The sequence below is a fragment of the Ursus arctos genome, unplaced genomic scaffold (genome assembly GCF_023065955.2).
Source record: "Ursus arctos isolate Adak ecotype North America unplaced genomic scaffold, UrsArc2.0 scaffold_27, whole genome shotgun sequence".
NCBI classification, from domain to species: Eukaryota; Metazoa; Chordata; class Mammalia; order Carnivora; family Ursidae; genus Ursus; species Ursus arctos.
The window spans coordinates 11,855,468-11,871,644 of NW_026622952.1; the positions used below are offsets into that span (position 1 = coordinate 11,855,468).

General features: G+C 49.4%; 1 long non-coding RNA gene across 1 annotated transcript; it reads left to right on the plus strand.

Annotated features, from left to right (window-relative positions):
- The first annotated feature begins 44 nt into the window (after positions 1-44).
- Positions 45-14,580, plus strand: LOC130541918 (uncharacterized). Its single transcript, XR_008956024.1, has 4 exons — positions 45-2,178; positions 7,371-7,435; positions 11,694-11,900; positions 13,260-14,580. It is a non-coding gene; the product is annotated as an uncharacterized LOC130541918 (long non-coding RNA).
- Positions 14,581-16,177: the final 1,597 nt, after the last annotated feature.

The following is a 16,177-nucleotide window of genomic DNA, read 5'->3' on the forward strand; positions in this document are numbered from 1 at the left end:
CCGCTGGCGCCCAGTCATGGGAACACGACGTCACAAAGAGCGGAGTAAACAGGGCGCTCGGCGCTCGCCGTCAGGCCCATTCATAAAACCGAGACCTAGAGGAAGAGGGAGGCGGCCTCCGACCGCCAGGCGAGCGGCAGCACCGGGACTTTGTGAATGGAGCGCGGCGGCGCGGGTTGCAGCCGGCCGGCCGGCCGGCCCGGGCCTCCGCGGCGCGCGACCCTCCCGACAGTAGTCGTGGTGCAGCCACTCCACCCCGCCGCGGCTATGTGGCGTTCGGCGCACGGAGAACGGCCAGCCAGGAAGCCGGCCTAACGGGGCCGGGGCTCGGTTTGGAGGTTTCGTGGGGTTTTTTACCTCCGTGCTTCCCCCTTAGCAGCCTCGCAGCTCTCCTCCCGCGCACCGGAGTGAAGAAGGCACCGTTAACCCCGCTGCCCAGGGGGCAAGGCCGGGGCGGGGGGGACCTCCTCGCCCCGGGCTTAAGGAGTGCGTTCCGCCTGGCCGGTCGTTTTATCAGCGCGACTCCGCAGACGTTAGCTTATGCATTAGCGTGATCGATTTTCATCTCAAGCCATTAAATCAGCTTTATAGCTTCCCGAGGAACGTGGGCAAGCCCCAGCTTACAAGATGAAAGAGAAATGCCCTCCTGCCCCGAAGCCCAGTAACAGCGAGGTGTTGGGTTTGTTGCTTTACGACCCAGAGGCAGGCATTAATTGCCGGAGTGTTGTTCCTATGGAGGAAGGCAGGGGTGCCACTCCCGTCCACGCTTCCTAAAGATGTTTATTGAATCCGGGTGGGGGAAAAACCCGACGTTTTCGGCTTTTGGAAAAGTCCTCACCTCCTCTTGCATACATGTGAATTAGTTTTCTCAGGAAATGACAATTAGGGTCTACATTTGGTGCGAAGCTAGAGCCTGAGAAATTGACGCGTAAAGGATTTAATAAGTTCTGAGGGCGATTCCATCCCTCTTTCCGGGTCATGTAGCGTTCCTCCCGCCCCCAGTTTTACTTAGGCATTTAATTTCCCAGAGGCCGCTTTTGGCAGGGGGTTTGTGCGCGCCGCGGTGGGTACACGACAGAAGCCAAAAATTATTCGCCCGACATCTTGCCAAATCTTGTTAGCGAGAATTAACCACCGAGCGGGGGGAACTGCAGGACTCGCTCGCGGCGCTGGTAGCAACCGAGTCGAGTGTTCCATTCCGGGTCTCGCCTGGAAGCACGACCCCAGCAGCGAAGGCCGCCGAACCCGCGGGGTCCTTCCCGCCCCCAACTCGACCTTCCGCTCGGCCTTTGTTGCTGGCAGAGCGGCTCCCCGGAGCTCTCACCTCCGGGCCCCCAGGGCCCCCCTTCCACTCCCCTACGGGGCCTCGGGAGGGGGTCTCCACTTCCGAGGCCTGCCCCCCGCGCTCCCCTCCCGCTGCGCCGAGAATCCCCCGACGCCCGGGTCGAGTAGGGAGAATCTTCCTTTTCCCTCGGACTACAAAATGGCCCAGCACGGCACCGCGAGGATCCTGTCGGTATTTAGAATTTAATATTTTGTTCATGGATTTTTTTTTTTTACAATTTGTTAATTTTAATTGTCTTTAAAAAGCAATGCATTTTTGAACACTGACTTTTTACGAAATTTTACGCCAGAGGCACGCCGATCAGGCCCTGGAAGGGGCCACAACCGCACACCGACCGAGGCCTCCGAGTGGCGGCTCTGGGGCGCCAAGCCCTCGGGGTGCGAGGTCAGCGGTCCAAGGCTCACTGCGTGTCCTCCCCCGTGGGGAGGGGTGTGTACTTCCTCCCAGGGGCAAAGGGGGCCTCTGTCCCGGTTTCTCATTTGCTGAGCCGGCTGTAAGACTCTAAAGACTCTCTCACTGGTACACCAGGAGTGTGCGTCCTTTCCTAGGAGCACCCCCAGCCCCGACCGCCCCGGGCCCCGTTCGTCTCGGGCGGCCCAGGAACCGGGCTCTGCCAGGCCCCCGGCTGAGAGCTCTCCGGGCCTCAGGACACGCCGACGCCTTTACCAGGGCTTGGACAAGATTTCTCTTGGAGGAGCCTCTCGGTCGGAGGCCGGTCTGGGCTGATTTCATATGTGTCCCTGGAGCTGGGGAGCCGTCCCTGGGCCCCACCGGCCGCGCTCCGCTAGCCTTTGTTCCCCCTGCCCGACCCCAGCCCAGCGCTCACGTGGCCGGTAAATAACCGTCAAATCCGGGGAAGGGGGGGAATGCCCAAGGACAAAGGCTTGCTTTCGGCACCTGACAGTAATCCTTGGTGGCGAAGCCCATAAATCCCGCAGGCGATTCACAAGGAAGGTGGTGTGGGCGGGCGCGTGTGCGTGTGTGTGTGTGTGTCCACGTGTGTGTGCCCGCGCCTGCGCGCCCGCACCCCGGAGGGGAGCCGCGGCTTCGGACTCAACGTATTTACGCCAAGAGCAGCTGTCATTACGAAAGCGAATCCCTGATTTTTGAGAGACTAAAAAAAAAAAAAAAAAAAAAAAAAAAATCTCTCCTCAACTCGGGAATTAGCCTTCAGTTGTGAGAATTTAAGCAAATGAAATTTAAATTTTGTATTTATCCGATCCTCTGTAAGCACCCTAAATAATTTTTTCTTAATTTTTAATGTTTGGTATTGTTAAGTGTGCAAGCCATTTGGTACACGGTTTAATGAATACAATATGAGGGCTACCCGATACTGGCCGTAGAGATGTTAAAACTTGTCTCCAATTAGTGTGCAGGCTGGGGGTGGGAAACAATCAGTTTACACAGGAACCTTGTGAAATGGCTTGTCTATAAGGTAGATCTTGGAGGAAACAAAGGCGTTGAGTAGGAAGACATTGTTTGAATGTCATTTCAAAGTTAATATAATTAAGGAGGCATATCTGCAGGAGTTGGGGTGGGATTGCCCAAGGAGAGGTATTTTATTTATATTCAGCAGTAAACCTCGGGGTGAAAATACTTTAAAAATTCACTGTGACATGTAAATCCAACTTCTCTTTCATCAGACAGTCCTTAGACCGACCTTATTAGTCACTGGCGGGCCTGGCAAAACCCCTGCTCTTATTTAAGAACATTTCTTTCCAATTAGGAAGTTGTGTGATCTGGGAATTTAAAGCCCGGAGTCAGATCCCCAAAGAGGACTGTGGCTTCTATTCTGGTTTCAATGCCAACCTCTGACTCACTGCCGTGTCCCAAAGTGCCTGAATAAAACTTGCCCGAAAACCCATTAATGAATTAATCAAGGTGGCATTGGAAAGAAAGGGTCTGTGGATTCCTCTTTCCTGAGCAGAGAAAGTACCCTGTTCATTACTCCCACCTGAAGCTTTGCATGGACCCAGTGGCTGGGGTCCCGAGATGAGCAGAATGAGGAGCTTCCCCTCTGGCAGTGAGAATGCTCAAAAGGACTGGGAAGCTGTCTTATGCTCCTCAAAGCAGAAAAGTATGTGTCCACTGTGTGTTTTCGGGCAACACGTACAAATGGAATTGAGGAATGCCTGTCCTTCCCTGCCCACCTCTGCCCATCAAGTCAGGATTCGGAAACAGTGCATGAAGGTACTGCAGCATTTAGACTAAACATCAAGCAATGTCAAGAACATAGCCTCAAGTTTTAGTCCTGACTTTGTCACATTTATTTTCTATGCATAATACTGTAGCACTTGCTAATGATTTAAAATGCTAGGTTTCTAACCTTAGGGTCTCTGCAGAAAGGTTTTAATACATTGCTTGGTTCACTACTTTATTCGAAAACTATTGCATCTAGGCTATGCCACTCTTTAGCTTTGTGATCTTGGGCAGGACAGTCTCCCAGGGTCTCAGTCTCTTCATCTGCAGATGAAGAGTTGGGCCAGGGCAGTTTTTAAGGTCTAGTCCCTTTCCCACCTTGGGTGAATCTGAGAAGGAGAGCTCCCCATCAACCCCAAGCCCGAACTTCCACGGGCATCTCCTTTCCTTCCCCAAAGCCAGGGACACTAAAATGCCCGCGACAAATCCACAAGACAAAGGACAGCCTCTAGCTCCTATCTGTCCCTCTTTTGCTCCTGAAGAAGCTCCTGCAGTTGGTAGTTTTTATTTGTATGTTTTGTGCTAATGTCCCAAGCAGCTTGATAGAACTTCAGCTTTTCAAAATCGAATTTGGGGAACAAATACTTCTCCAAATAGGAGATAAAAATGGAGTTGGCATTTTGGGGGGGCAGGGGGAGGGATGGTCACCGTAGCTGTGAATATTGCTTTGTTCATTTATTCAACAAACACATTAAACTCGGGGGGGGGAAACAAATTTGTCCAAAACACTGACTGTGTCTTCAAAGAGTTTATAATTTAGTTGGGCTAGCCAGGGTGGGAATGTCATTGTATGTTACTGTGGGGCAGGATCTAATAAATGTCATTAGGGAAGAACAAACAACATGCCAGGGGGATTCAGACAAGAAAGGGATGCACTATGCTGTGGGATTAGGGAAATGGAAGAAAAAGGCCTATTCGAATAAAATGCATTTCATCTACTTAAATGTTATCCTTCACTTCTCTTTTAGGTCCTTTTTCTTTTCTTTTTTAACTTTTATCCCACCTCTGACATTGATTCCATCCTTGTGCCTTGTATCTTGTCCTTTCATTTGTTAACCTCTCTCTTCCCCAGTGGTTTTGCCTGCTAAAAATAGATGAGCAATTGGTCTGAAGCTGTAAGAGAGCCAAGATGATGCAAAAGCTCTCTAGAAAATCTGTGCTGTGACCGATGAGCCAACCTAGATACCAGATGACCTAGGGGTGGGCCCAACTCTAGTGACACTGCCATCATCTCAAGCAAGTCGGTTGTTCTGGATCTTAACTTTACCATCTGTAAAACTAGGAAAAATAACATAATTATTATTTACTTGTTTTAGGACCCCCCAAAAAATGTCTAAATCGCCTTTCTAAGGATCCAGTCTTGGTGAACATATATTCCAAACCAAACATTCGAGTACATGCTCAGGAAGGATTTTTGGACTTAGAAAGTTATCCCTGTAAAAATTCTTACCAAGAAGTAAACATTAATCACATTTGTTTTAATATTTTCTAAATCTTCTTTTACTGAAAGCAAGAAAAACAGCCCCAAATTGACACTATCACAGAAAATCTGGGACTTTGGGGCATTACTTCATTGGAGAAACACTAAAACCAACAACAACAAAGTTACAGAAGAGCCACGTTGTGCCACTTGTTTGCCATCACAGCCCTAGATCATCATTATCCATGATGTCCCCACCTGCATTCTGTAGACAGTACTGGACGCAGTCCTTCCTGCCCCGTAAGTGTGAGGAGTGTGTGTCCTGCCTTTCAGACGTTTATCCTGTTCTTTGCGTCCACATTTTTTTTTAATGATTTTTTTATTACGTTAGTCACCATACAGTACATCCCTGGTTTCCGATGTAAAGTTCGATGATTCATTAGTTGCTTATAACACCCAGGGCACCATGCAGCACGTGCCCTCCTCACTACCCATCACCAGTCTATCCCACTCCCCCACGCCCCTCCCCTCTGCGGCCCTCAGTTTGTTTCTCATAGTCCATAGTCTCTCATGTTTCATTCCCCCTTCTGATTACCCCCCCTTTCTTTATCCCTTTCTTCCCCTACCTGCATCCACATTTTGGCCTCGCTGAGGTTTTCTTTGTATAACAGTTGGTTAACTATCATCATAACTGTAGGGGAGGGATGGGGGGCGCCTGGGTGGCACAGCGGTTAAGCATCTGCCTTCGGCTCAGGGCGTGATCCCGGCGTTCTGGGATCGAGCCCCACATCAGGCTCCTCCGCTATGAGCCTGCTTCTTCCTCTCCCACTCCCCCTGCTTGTGTTCCCTCTCTCGCTGGCTGTCTCTATCTCTGTCGAATAAATAAATAAAATCTTAAAAATAAATAAATAAATAACTGTAGGGGAGGGAAAAAAAATCTTTCCTGTACCCTCTTAGGTTCATACCCAGGGCCTGCAAATTAAACTGACAAAGACAGGTTAACAGGAGAAAAGGCATTTAATTTTAATTGATGTTAGTTTGTTTTTTGTTTGTTTGTTTGTTTGTTTGTTTGTTTTTACATGCACAGGGGCTTCACAGAAAAATGAAAACCAAAGATGTGGTTCAACTTCAGGACTTATATGCCATTTTAACAAAGGGCAATAATTGTAGAAAAATGATTGGACAAAGGAAGATTGGGCTTCTAGGGCTGATAAATTATGGAAGGGCACCTAGGAAATATATGAGGGAAACTAATGGTAGATAAAGGTTATTTAGTAAGGTTTATTTGTACAGACTCCTCTTAGTGCCGTCTGTGTCCCTGGTGATAAGGGTTGTTCTCTTTCTTACATGCGGGGGGAAGGAGACACCTGCACATGGGAAATTTATGTTCTGCTTCTAGGTGGATGGGAAGGAGAGCAGAGCTCTCTTCTTACATCTAGTTTTTTTTTCACTTGCCTTCAGCTCAAAACAATCCTTATGCCAAAGTGGCATATTTTGCAATGGCATGTCCCGATCCCCTCTGTGACTGGATCACCGCTTGCCCAGGTGCGGGGCAGTGCAAAGAGACGCATCGCAGTGTCAGCTTGAGCTCTGCTTGAGTGAGGAGCGGGGCCCACTTAGCCCATCGGTCAGTGGCTTTAGAAACCCTTAGTCATTAAGAAACCCTGAAGCCCTTATGTCTGAGTTTTCAGGTAGACTGAAGGGAAAGGCCAAGAACCAACAATTCATGGATGAAAAATATCCACCTAATTAACAATTAAGTAACAATGTTCGCAAAAAGCAAAAGGCTTTGTCACTGGCTGATATTGATCAGTTCACTTCGGTCAAAAGCATAGTTTTCTGGAGCCGGCGCCTTGAACAACCTCCCCCAGCTGGATGGGACTCCGATTACCAGCCCGACAGAGGAACAAAAGGAGGAGCAGAGGTGAGGAGCCTGAGGACTCGGCTCCCTCTAGCTTCTCCGTGGGAGGCAGTTCTGAGCCGCTCCAGCAGAACGATGGCCCCACCTGCCCACGCACCCCGCTCCCAACATCTGCCTCGATTGGCCTACCATGCGAAGTTGCCCTTCTGACTGTAAATTTTCCTCCGTCTAATCTAATCTTCTGTATAATCCAGTTTTTGTCTTAAAAAAAAAAAAAGATTTGGGCCATCTGGCATCAACATACAAAAGGAAAATAGCTAAATGTGCTCTATTCTTTTCCAGATTACGAATTGTAGTCTCTCTCTACCTTTTCAGTTGGAATTAGCATAACAATCCCCAGGGGTTTGCTCACTGAGGGAAATACCCAGGGTCCTCTTTAAGCAGCGGTTAATTACATCCTGCTATTTACCCCATTTATTAGAGGTTAACTAATTTGCACCCAGCCAACTCCATTTTTAATCGAATCTCTTTCTCTTCTTCCCCAGACTCCTGGTGTCCTGTATCCTGTCACACGGTCTTGAACCTCCCCACCAAGGAACAAAGCAACGAGGTCTGTCTTCTCTTCTAGTTGACCAAAGGTCCCTTTTGAAGACCCATCCGGATGCGTTGCTTTGAATCTGAGCTATATCCTCTCCAGACCTGGATTTTGTTTGGTACAGGAGAAAAAGACACAGGCTTTGGAGCCAGACAAATGTGGGTTTCCAGGCCAACTCGGCCATTTAGCAGCTGGGGAACTTTGCATAAGTTCTGACCTTCACTTTCCACATCTTCTCAATGGGAGCGTTACTAACACCCGGACTAATTTCCGGGAGTGTCATCCCACAACTCTTATTCCCTTTCATTTAGAAATTTTTTTTAAGAAGCTAGGCAATATCTGCAAGTCAGCATTCCTGATTTATTCATCATTCCCTCCATGGAGGGGCAGTTGGCAAAATGCCAGGTGCATTAGAAAGCTCAGGTGGGCTCTGTGTCATCAGGTGGGACTACTGAGTTGGCCCAGCTCTTAAGCCGAGTGTTTGCCCAGTCATTTTCGCATTGGCCAGTGCACCGTGAAAGGCCTCCAGATCCTTTCTGCTGCTTCCCGCTATCCTGGACCTCTCCATGCCCCCTCCTTCCAACCCCCTCGACATGTCTCCACCCACCCCCATGCATCCACACAAGTCTTCCTGTAGCAGTGAGACCTGCTGTGACCACTTCAGTGGGAAAGGCAACCCTTCCCCCTTCTGATTTTCTCCAACACATGCTTCCTTTCACTCATTTCTTTTTCTTTAATGTCTTTTTGTTCCATATATATATATATATATATATATATATATATATATTATTACTTTCAGGGTAGAATTTAGTGATTCATCAGTTGTATATAGCACCCAGGGCTCACTACATCACGTGTCCTTCTCGATGCCCATCAGCCAATTACCCCATCCCCACCCCTCCCTCCAGGAACCCTGTTTGTTTCCTAGAGTTCAGCGTCCCTTATGGTTTGCCTCCCTCTCAATTTTCATCTTATTTTATTTTTCCTTCCCTTCCCCTATGTTCATCTGTTTTGTTTCTGAAATTCCACGTGTTCACTCATTTATTTCTTACTGTTTTCTGCACAGTGCCTGTCTTTTCACCAACGTTATGTAAGAAATTTCCTTGATAAAATGGTAGTCTCTAAATCTACAACTGGGCAAACTATCTGTCTTAGTAACAAGATACCACAGACCAGGTGGCTTAAACAGCAGACATTTCTTTCTCACAGTTCTGGAGGCTGGGAATTCTGTCCAAGATCAAGGTGCAGGCAGATCTGGGCTCTGGTGGGGACCCGCTTTGTGGTTTGCAGATGGCTGTCTTTTCACGGCATCATCACAGGGTACAGAGCAGAGAGGGAGGTAGCAAGCTCTTGCCTGGCTCTTCTTACAAGGGCACTAATCCCGTTCCCTCCTGACCTCATCACCTCCCAAAGCCCCACCTCCTAGTACCATCAGCTTAGCGGGTAGGGTTTCAGCATCTGAATCTTGAAGAGACACAAATATTTAGTCTGCAGCAAACTACCCACTTCTATACTGAGTCTTCCTTCTTTTCTTTTCTTTTTTTTAAAGATTTTTTTATGTATTCAACAGAGATAGAGACAGCCAGCGAGAGAGGGAACACAGCAGGGGGAGTGGGAGAGGAAGAAGCAGGCTCATAGCGGAGGAGCCTGATGTGGGGCTCGATCCCATAACACCAGGATCACGCCCTGAGCCGAAGGCAGATGCTTAACCGCTGTGCCACCCAGGCGCCCCAGAGTCTTCCTTCTTTTCAAGAGCAGAATTAAGTCATCTGAGATCATTCCCAGCAAATTCACCTTAAAACCTCTCTGCGTATTGTGTGTCTAGCTACCCTGTCAGCTCTGTTCTTGAGACTTGGCAAACCTGCGGTCCTCAGGCCAGAGCTCTGCACGGATTGCTTGGAACCGAGATCTTGAATGTATTCATTACTGTGACTGCTCAGAAAAAGTACCCAGAGAGTTTTTGTGTCTCCCCGTCCCCCTCCCCTGCGCCCAGCTTCTCTGCTGCATTGGCCCTGCTGAGATTCTTTCAGCCACCCTGTGGGCGTCACCTGCTCTGCCATCCCCATCACTGTTGCTGGCTTCTTTGACCACCATTTCCTGCACCTTTTATGTGGTTTTGATGTTTGCAGCCGGGGTACCCAGGACCACAGCTCAGTTCTCTGGAGAGACCCACCCAGCCGCTTAGCCTCCAGCGAGCTCCTTGGGCCAACTGCTCCTTGGGCTCCTTTGGCTCCAAGGAGCTCCAGGCACTTTCCAGTCCTGCCCGGAACCAACAGGCGTGTGCTTTGCCCAAACTTCTGACCCACCAGCTGCTTGGGCTCAGGGGAGGGGTGCAAAGGCAGGCACGCTGCCGTGGGCCTGTGTGTGTGGACGGCTGGGCCTCGGAGCCCAAGCTAAAGGCTATACTTCCTGGCTGAGGCACAAACACCACGGGTAATTTTCCCCCTTTCACAAGGGTTATTTTTCAGGCTTGTAATGAAGTGTGGTCAGAATGTATTCTCTTCTAGACTATGAGGTCAGGCAGAGGTTTTTCCTTTTTCTGCTTTATGCATGTGAGTCAAAGTGGAGTAAACAAAGCATGCTGTTAAATACTGCACACGAATGTCGTGGGTGCAATTCTAGAGCCGTGGCTGTTGGTTTGGAAGGAAACGCAGGAGACTGGACTGGGGACCTTTAGCAGTAACTGCACGGACTCTGGGCTGGAGAAAACACAGAAATTGTGGTTTAAATGATCAGGATGTCCACTTGAGAGTTACCAAGTTTGAAGGATACCGAACTGCAGAATGCTAAAAATATAGATTCTTCTGGTCTTACTGAGGAAGGCCCTGGTTTCTGTGCCTTCTCTCTAACTGACTGAAGAATCCAGGAAAATGTGGCAGACGGGCTGCAATCTTCCCTGTAGGGCAGCTCCGGCAAAGGCCTTCTCTCTGTAGGAAATTCCCCAAGACCTTGCACTTCAGAAGATGAAGTGTGCGAGTGTGTGTGTGTGCGTGTGTGTGTCTGTGTGTGGGCACAAATACATACACACACATGCATATACACAAGTGTATGTCTGCACAAACGTGTGTGCAGGAAAATTCTTTTTTCTTCTGGAAACACCCATTTCCAACCTCCCTCTCTACATCTGGGCTCATTTTTGTAAAACCCCCTGGTTCCTTCCCCACCCTTGCAATTCAAAGGGGCTTTCTTCCTCTCCCTTCCTGTGCCTTAACTCCTGTCCCCTCCTGATAGGAGGTATTCAAATTAAGCGCTCAGCAAATTCGGAGACAGATTTTATTCGGCCTCCTGTCTGGGTTTTCCCACTTGTCCCTGCCTCTATAAAGTCAGTTAGCACTTCGGAAGGTCAGCAGCGGTCGTTGGGTGATGACCGACAGGAGGGAACAGGGAGAATCAGGGTGTCCCCGGAGTGAGGCGCCTTGCATTTCACTGTGATCATCGAAGGGGAGGAGAAACACAGTTGCGCTTGCTCGGAGTAGGTGGGGGGAGAAGGGCCTGGCCTCCCCCTGCCAGCCAGCGCCTCGAGTCAGCTTCTGCCTGCCATCAGGCGGGGTCAGCGTCTATCCGTCTCCCTCCTACACTTCTAGTCCTGTTTTGAGAGGCTGAGCGGCCTCCCTGCCTCCCTCTTGGAGGGGACTCGATTCTGAACGTAACTCCACATTGAATACCCTGTACAGAGTCTAGAAAACAATGAGCGCCCAGAACATGGGGACTTGTCTCGGTCAGCTTGGGCTGCTATAACAGGACCACAGACAGCGTGGCTTCAACAACGGGAATTTATTTTCTCGGTTCTGGAGGCCAGACGTCCAAGCTCAGGGTGCTGGCAGGGGTGGTTCCTTCTGAGGCCTCTCTCCTTGGTTTGTAGGTGGCTGGCTTCTCCCTGTGTCCTCATGACGGCCTTTGCTCTGGGTGTCTGTGTCCTGCTTTCCTGTTCTTATAAAGGCGCCGGTCATGTCGGATTAGGACCCACACTTATGACTTTATTTTAACTTCATTACCTCTTAAAAACCTTATCTCCAAATATATAATCACATTCTGAGGTACTGGAAGTTAGGATTTTAACATACGAAGTTTGGTGACCTAATGGAGTTGTTGTTACCTTTTCCCAGAAAGACGCCTGAAATCTTCAATGTCATTCTTCTTGACGCTCTCCGCAGGCGGTGCTTCTGCGTAGCTGAGAGAGCTCAGGTTCTAGAATCAGCCAGAACTGGGTTTGGACCCCAGATTGGCTGTCTCTAGCTGTGTGCTCTTAGGTTGGCTACTGCATATTTCCCAGCTCTAGTTTCTTCTGCTGACAAACGGGACACGATACACGCACCTCAAGGTGAGGCCGAGGATTCAGTGTGACGACGTAAGAGAGCCTGGCACGCTACCTGGTTCAGGACCCAGTCGCCTCACATCACCTCTTGACACGTTCACTTCTCAGAAGCCCCCAAGGACATGCCCATCTAGAGATCAGACGGACACGGTTATTTCTGATCAGGTGAGCAGCTGCCTGCTGGGTCAGTAGCTTATGCCCTTTCACCCCCTCCCTCCCCAAATTCCTCAGAACTTTGAGGGAAGGATCTTGGTCTCCTGGTTCTCACTTGCATAACTAAACCTGCTTTGTGCCCCAGGACCTACCCTCCAGCAGCTCCTTCCCCCGCTGGGCTGGCTGGCTAGGAAGAAGCCTCTCTCTCCAAGGGCACTTGCCCCAGGACAGGCAGGGGGGAGGGCAGAGGTCTCCTAGCGGAGAGGCCAATGTGGCCACAGACTGAAATCGAAAAGCTCTAGCCTGGGATCGGGGCCAAGGCAAATCCACTTGTACTTGTTGTCAGACTCCAGTGATTAGCAGTTTCCCAGGCGGTGGAGGGTGACCTCTGGCTTGTCGGGAGAGTCAGAAGCAATTGCTAAGAGCAGTTGAGGAGAGCAAAGGCGACAGGGGAGAGGGCCAGATTCGCGGGGAGGGCTTGGCTCTCCTTACTCTAGAAGGCATCGCATGGAGGACGTCCCTGAAGACAGGGAAGGAGTTTCTCAATCAGGAGTGTTGCAGGGCTGTTGGAATCAGCCCCTTCCAAGTGCCACCCCCACGTCCCTCCCACACACTCTCCTGCTTGGCCGTGGTCCGAGCTCTGGTGGGCAGCATTTCTGGCGGAGGAACCACGAGAGAGAGGTCAGCCACGTGAAGGGCGTTGCATGGGCGCAAGCCGGCCCCTCGGTGGCCTTGTTCTCTCCCGCCTCTCTTCTGCCTCTGCCTGCCCTTCTAAGCCTGGTTCCTATCTTCTCCAGGAGGTGCCAAAAGGGGAAGAGGTGACCGAGAAACAAGTACGATTTGCTTGGCAGGGGTAGCCGCTGTGTGAGAGTCAGTTGGGCATCGTGTCCTTAGAAGAACCCCCTTGCTTCCCCGAGCAGCAGAACGTAGACAGAGGTTAAATAAGCACTGGTCATTATGCCGCAGCCCAAGCATCGCCTGAAGCTGTGCTGGGGGTGGGGAGGGAAATACGGCATCGGGAGAGGTATTCCCAGCCCTTTCCAGTGTAGCCGTGAAGTCATGGATGTCTTAGTCCCCCCCCCCCCCCCCCCCCCCCGTCTCCCACCCAGCCCGGCCATGCGTCCCCAGCCTTTTCCCCACACTGCTGCTCAATTAACCTTCTTAAACACAGCTCTGGTCATATTTCCTGACTTCCAAATGTCTGATGGCTCTGTGGCTGGCCAGAATCAAGGGGTCTCCAGTGAGACGTGTACCTCCTCTCCCAACATCTTCAACCCTTTGTCTGGAGTCCCCCTTTGCTCTGTGTATTCCTTGCATGTGGTCTGTATTTTCTTTCCTGAGTGCTTTTGCTCACACCGTTCTCTGCCCCAGATGCCCTTCTCCCAGATCTCTGGGGACAGATGAAGAAAGATCTTGCCCCACTCTGAGCATGCCCAGACGAATCTGCCCCCTGTGGGATTCCCAGTCCACTCCCACCGGGGCCTCACGCAACCCATCGTGGACCAGTTTGAGAATCGCCCCACAACCGAGTGATACAAAACCAGAACCGTAACCCATCTGAAGAGAGACCTCAAACTTCACTTTTTAATCAACTGGAAATTTGGACAAAACTTCTGTTGACATTATATCTGCCTCCTTCACTTTCAGTTCAGGGAGACTCATTGACCTTTCTTAAAGGACGTGACTCTCTTTGACTGGCAAGCAATTAATTCATGCCTACACATTTAGACTACTCTGGTTGTCTTTCTTCCACGTCACGATTGAACGCTATGTTTTCTTGATTTTTCCAGCTGAAAGTAATCCTCTTTTCTTCCGAACCCTTTCAGCACTCCCTCATTTTTTATTCACTCAGTTAACAAATATCCAGGCATTATTACTATACCTGGCACTGCTGCTATTGTAAGTGGGTTATGGTAGTGAGGAAAGCAGACGAATAGATTGTGAGAGAAATCCCTGACCTTGTGGCTCTTAGATCGTCTACAGGGGGAGACAGGCAATAAACACCAAAAGGTAACATATGAAGGATGTTAGATGTTGATAGAGAAAAATAAAAAATAAAACAGGGATAGAGATACGCAGTGTGGGAGGATGGTAAAAATTTTAAATAAGAAGGTTTTGTAAACTTGACATAAGTTGGTTTAGATATGCTCAGTTCTTAGGTCCTTTTTGGTAGATGAAGGTGCCACTAAGAAGTTTGAGGTACGAGGGTTTGACGCTCCCCCATAATGTCACCATCAGGGAATACCCAAAACACATCTCAAACCAGATTCTGCTTATGACATCTATTACCCAAATAATTATTAGCAAAGCAGTTCTGAAATCATTCATTAAACCTGTTCTGAGTTCCCAGGGACCTTTCCACATCTCCAAGGTTCTGTGCCTTCTAATTGGGATCATGAACTACAAATCGTTCCAGACCAATGTCTGGATATGGGGCAGCGTAGGGAATAAGTCTCTTCCAATGGGTGCCATTTGCAAGCCTTGCTGGGTTCTTATAACCTGTTTATGTAAGGCTAGGTTGTGTCCCTAAGTCCCTAAATGATTGTAGTGAACTATTGGAGCCAATCAATAGAGATGATTTTAATTTCACCTAAGAAAGCCAATTCTTCCTTTCACTATGCTACTTAACAGGTTTGTAGTTTCACGAATAAAGACCTATTTTTTTAAATTTATTGTGCTAATTAGCAGTGTCGATTGTGGTTTGAGATGGGGACAATAGAAACTCTTGGAGCAGCGCCTTGGAGTGTGGCCTTTTCCAGTGGAATGCCAGCGGAGCATTCCAGAACTGTGCATTCTTGATTGCATATCAACTGACCATCTCTAGACTTAAAATTCAAATGAACGGAGACATACGTAATACACTACTGACCATCCTGAAGTGTTTTAAAGTAAATGACAAGTATCATAACAGGTGTTGAGGGAAGACCTCACTGGGAAAGTGGCCTTTTTGAAAGACTTGGTGGTGGTAAGCGTGCATCTTTGGGAAGTACTGTCGCCTGAAAGAATAGGAAGTCCACTATCCCTGAAGCAAAGTGTCCCTGATCTGTTTGAGGAACAGCAAGGAAGCCAGTGTGGCTGAAGCTGAGTCAAGGAGGGAGGGAGAGAGCCGTCCGTAGCAGGTGCCGCTAGAAACGTAATAGGGCCACATCACATGGAGACTTGCAGGCCATTGTAAATGAGACGGGAGCCACTGGAGAGTTTCGCACAGAGCAGTGACATGACCCGGCTCAGGTTTTCACAGGATTAATCAGGTTGTCTTGTTGAAATAAACCAATGGGGACAAAGGCCGCAGCAAGGTGATCAGTTAGGGACCTTTTGGAATAGGCCCGGTGAGCCTGGCCAGAGCAGTGAGAAGGGGTAGGATTCTGCATACACATTGAAGGAGAACAACAGGGTTGGGTGACCAATCGGAGGTGGGGTGCGAGAGAAAGGAAGACTCCAAGTTGACTCGAGGTTTGGGTAAAGCAACCAAAAGGTTGCATGAGGGGGAAGATGGAGAGGGAACTGAGGGGAAGAAGGTGTTGGGGAGATAGGTCAGGATTTCGGTTTCACGAGTTTGAAAGGCAGAGTGGTGACGTGGCGTATATAGCTGGATTTAGGAACCTTACATTCAAGAGAGGAGGATAGGCAAGAGTTCTCAATTCGGAAGCAGCCAACACAGAGATGGTGCTTAAAGCCATGACTTGGGATAAGGTGACCCAGAAAGTGAGGTAGAAAGTAGATAAAAAAGACAAGAGGTCCTGGGAGCAAGGTCTAAGACTCTCTAGCATTAAGAGGTCAGGGAGACAAGAAGCAACTAGCTAAGTGTGAGAAGGAGCCACCAATGAGAAGGGAAGAACACCAGGAGACGGGAGGAACACCCTATGCCCGCCTGGGGAACCAAGGGAAGAAAGTGAGCAAAGAGGAGGCGGTGACCCACTGTGAAGACGAGGACAGAGATCTGAGGTTTCACAACACGGAGGTCTCTGGCGCCCTGCGGCTGGAGTGGATGAGAGAGAATGAAATGAGCAAAACTGAGGCGGTGAGTATAAGCCACCCTTTTGATCAGTATTGCTGAGAAGAGGGGAGGTAAATCCCTTAGGGTGCTATTTCTATTTGGTTCAATGGCACATTTCCCAATCATCTACTGCGTGCAGGGGGTGGGGGCCAATGAACAAAGCTGGAGCCGTGTTTCCCCCTGGGAGCCACCACCCAGGGGAGGAAATTCTACCAACAGCCACAGGCATCCTAATGAAGAATTGCACCAAGTTCTATGGGAACACGGAGATACAGAGAAGAACTTGGAGGAA